Source organism: Morone saxatilis, unplaced genomic scaffold (assembly GCF_004916995.1).
Source record: "Morone saxatilis isolate NCDOM2014 unplaced genomic scaffold, NCSU_SB_2.0 Contig3, whole genome shotgun sequence".
NCBI classification, from domain to species: domain Eukaryota; kingdom Metazoa; phylum Chordata; class Actinopteri; family Moronidae; genus Morone; species Morone saxatilis.
Window position 1 is genome coordinate 23,276,947 of NW_023339873.1, and position 4,834 is coordinate 23,281,780.

Consider the following 4,834-nt stretch of genomic DNA (forward strand, 5'->3'; position numbering starts at 1 on the left):
TGCGAGAGCTCACAAAAGAAACTCGAGATCTCGTGTTTCAAAATTGAGATCTCGTCACTTTTTGGTTTTTTCTCATGTCACCTCGGGGGCTCCGTACCATCCTGACTGTAGTGACCTGAACAAAAAGCTGAGTTTCACTATCAGAATTTGATCCATTCAGTCCTCTAACATTTGGAATGTCTAGAACAGCTGCATGAATAAATTAATTTATCTCAATTCAAGTTAGTGGAGGGCTAAACCGGAAGTTAGCAGCTTGGCTGAAGTCTCTGGTGCACTTGCTCTATACCCCCACAATGCAAAAGCATTTGAAGCATTTTCATTTTTAGGAAATCAAACTTTTTTGACCTCATGCGCCACTGAGCAGCTTCTATAAGAATGAGTTCTGTATCCTGTTCTCCCTTAACAATCCATGGATAAACCCAGCAGCACTTCACTTTGAAGCCATACACCCTCCAACTTTGAACAAAACCAGGTGAAACCTAACTTGCTAACCGCCTGAAAGGAGGTTCAGCAGTGGCTAATTTTAGCAAAGCCAAGTAAAAGGACCTAATGGGGTAATATGACATTGGAGACTTCAGAAGGCAAATTTCTCTTCTGTTGTTAGAGGCTAAACAGCCCCTGCACCAGTCCGCCCACTGAACACATAAAGCCCTGGTTGATATCAACCTTCCATCAAACTTCTGGACAGATAATAAGCTGATTCACAAGATGTCTAAATATGTTTAACTCGGATTACTAACTGTTATGTAAATTTGACATTATAATAGTTTTATCTTAATTGTAATTACTGTAATATGTAGCTAAGTAGGCACTGCCCAACATTATATATACACACTAAGAAGAACTAGGAAAAAATAAGATAAGTTAATATAATAATAATTAAATTCATTCAGCATAGCTGTTCTTCAACTTCATAATTAATTATCAAAGGGCTGAGATTGCTCTGTGACAAAGTGAAAATGAATAAATCGGCTGAACTGTCACAGGAAAACTCTTACCTTGATAGTTTGCCCCTTTCATGTTGAAAAGCCAAAAGCCAAAGGGATCCTGCTGTTGTGCGTCTTGTCATGCTATGAATTTTTCTTCTTGTATTGTCATTGGTGTCCCTTTCTTACCCCCACATGGGTGTTTCTTTCTCTCGCTGCTACTGGAATTTCGAAGCACAAGGAAGTGCAGCATGTTTTTATTATAAGGTGCACTCTGTGGAATGTCATATTCAAATACCAGTGTTAGATGTTTCATGTATATAAATCAGCTCATATCAACTTTAACAATATGAAGCATCCATTCACAAATGCCATTTCTACTTCTAAAATCAACCCAAATGTAACCAAACTTCCAATTTGAGAAAAAGGTTAAGAAAGTACTCTGAGCAACCCTAATAACATCTAGTGTTTAAGAAGCAAACTGGTTTGTCCTAGATAACGAGAAAGCTGGAGCTCATCACACTCCGTAGAGGTTACTTCATCATTTAAAATTCATTCAACTTCTCACCTCTCAGGGGAGACTGGATCTGCATTGCTCATATGTTTGACAGTGCAGTCATCACCTGCGAGCACAACATGAGACTCAGTTGGCAGGTTTGTGTGCCAGCATTTTGGCATACAGGATATGAAGTAATTCAAGTAGCTAAATGAAAAACTATTTGTTCATGACAAGTCCAACGCTTGTTTACGGCAAATGAAGGTAAGAACTGCTGTAACACTCCTATTTCCTGTACCAGCTTTGTTCACAGAGTGAGCAAGTTAGTTAGCCAGACCTGATATGAAAGGGATAGCTGTTGACCTAGAGTAAATTTATAGATGAAAAACACTACTGTATAAATAGAAATGGTAATGAATTTAAACCTTTGTTTTGTATTAATATATATATTTAAATATATATGTGTATATATGATGTATGTTCAAGTGTTCATTATTAATGATTGACAGCTGAGGCTCTTTCATAATTGAGTTGGCCGGGCATATGGGCAGGACTTTAATACAGCGGCGCCAACCCCTATCACTACTGCGCAGACTGTGTCTCCGAATGACGTCCCTAGCATAATATAGTAATGGATCTATCCTAATATTTTGGCTTCATTTTTGTACAGTGTGAGGAAGTGGAGATGTCCATCTTTTATATGTTGATCGTTCTGCTATCTAGAGGTGCTGCCCTTACTGCGGTGGCAAGTCGTAGCTACTGTGTGACTGGGTAGCTGAAGTGATGTTAGGCAATGTTCATTTCTGCCAACATTGTAAGGTAAGTAAAGGGAAAAGTAGAAAATTGTACACTTCTTAGAAAGCTTGTATTCAAACGTGCACATATTGTAGGAAGATGTCACCACAGTATTGGTGACTTATTTGCTTGAGATACTTCCCCAGATTTGTCTCAGTGCCCCTCATGTCCCACCTGCATATACGATTTTTATAAACATATGTGACGAGTGCTGTGTGTGACTTATCAACGATCTGTCATGTTTCACTGACAGATACCACTCCAAATTTTAATAGAGAAAGCCCCAGTGCGCGAAGCTAATTCCACGAAGAAAGGCTTTTCCCAGTTTGGTGTGAAAAGACTTGACTGGCCTGCACAAAGCCCTGACTTTAACCCCATCCAGCAACCTTGGGTTGAACTGGAACGCTGACTGTAAGCCAGGTCTTATCATTCAACATTAGTGCTGAACATCACTACATGGGTGTTTCCAGACTTTGTGGGGCACTGATGTATTCAGGAGTGGCATAAAGTGTGTGTCTCAACTTTCCAGTCATGTCCAGTTTATGTAATTCCAATACTGCAGTATGCAGAAAAATTAAAATAGACCAGGTGAAAATAACACATTTACACCACATGCAAAAAATGTTTTTTCCACAAAATTCCATGGAATTAGCATAAAGTGGGCATGTCTGTAAAGGGGAGACTTGTGGGTACCAAAATAACCCATTTTCATTCAGTTATCTTGAGGTCAGAAGTGAAGGGATGCCATTGCAAATAGTCATACCAGTTTTTCCATCACCAAGATCTTTCCTAAATTTGGAGTTTTATTTAGCTCCAGCATGTTGGTACCAATGGATATGTTAAGTCATCTAGTTTCGTTTGATACATACATGATATCTTCACTCTAGCTTCAAAATGGAGCCTGCTACAGCCTATAAAAGACAGAGCAGAGTGGAAGAGGTAAAGATAAAGGGGTTGTCAATCAGATTTCAGGAGTGGCCAGTGCTATCCCAGCTTGTTTCATGCATTTATTTCAGTCTTTCAGAAAGTTTGTTCCAGGCCAATGCATTCAGTGCTGAAAAGTTTTAGAAAACATGGGCTGACAAACTTGTTTAACTTGTCCTGACAACTTCCAGCTGGTTCTCAATAACCTGTCATCAAACATTTGTCTTTTTCTTTCTCCATGTTTTTCTGGTTCTTGAATTTTAGTTTCAGTACATGTACTGTATGTTAAGCTTTTAGCATTATGTCATCATTAACATTAATAACTTGCATAATTAATACAAGCATGTTCTCTTGTTCTAAGTTACTGATGGCATACATTTGTTCTCAGCATGGGAATTCCCTGAAACAACTGCAACCTTTGTTTGCTCAGAATGCTTAGGACCTGCCAAACCGCAGTAAAGATATGAGAAGTATGAACTGAACATGTGAACAACTTTTGTTAACCTCTTGATCTTGTGCAAGGAACTGACATCAACATAGTTGTCTACGGTACTTCCTGTAATTGATAACATGCTGAAGACAACGGGCACTGTAAAAGCCCCACAACCACTCCTAATGAGCCATTGGTCCTATGCTGAAATTCCTACAAACGACCACTTGATGTCAGTGTTGCCTGAGGATTACACCAGCCACTGACTTCGCCTTTTCATTCACACACACATACTCACACACAGTGCCCATTCAAGTGTCCACTATTTACATTTTGTAATTGTCTTTTCGTGAGACTGATTGGCTCTCCAGCCAGTCTCTGTTTCAACAAGTCATGCCCGCATGCTTTCCAAATTAATTTCCAGACTCACTAGATTATTTACTCTGTGCCCGTGCATACTGTGCACACCCAAAGAATGGCAGCCTCTTAAAACAAATTTAATACAGACAGCACTTAGGTCCATTACCTGCCACTCATTTAAAGGGCTGAGGATTTCAATTTGAAGGCCCTCCAAACCCACAACATATATCTTTTTTCCCTTCGTTCTTCAGGGGACTCAGTTGAATGTTTAAGGTGGATGAAAAGTGTAAGAGCAGTCAGTTAAATTATGGAGCATTTGCATACTGTGACATTTCAGAACTGGCAAAGTCTGTGTAGGGGGGGCTGCAGCCTTCATGGCAACCTGTCAAGAACCTGAAGTCTGTAGGCTGGCTCCCTGCATTTAAAACTAAAGTCACCCCTTCACTGTGATTTGGTTTAACATTTGCTGTATTTTTAGACACTGGCACAGGCTGTGCCTTTGTCTCCCAATCGTTACTTTTCACAATAAAGGCTGGTTCTTTCAGCAGGTTATGATTTTGTCAAATCCAGCACATTTAAATTCTTCGCTCTTGTCAAAGCTTTGATGAGGTAAGTGGCTAGTTTTATTCAGACTGGAGCCGAGCTGGATTGTGGTTATTTCTTTTGTTGCTTCTATCAGTTTTCACATAGATCTTAAGAATGAATGACACAGTCAGAAATGGGAATTAACACATATGAAAGCTTTTGGAAATACTGATGCAACTAATGTTTGGCCTGCACAAATAATCGATCTTTACGAGTCAAGGTACCTACAGTATTTCTTCTACAAGAAAAACAATGTATTAGTAGGTTGAGATAATTCCACTTGTATCGGTATGTGTTCCAGCAGTTTCTAAGAAACTG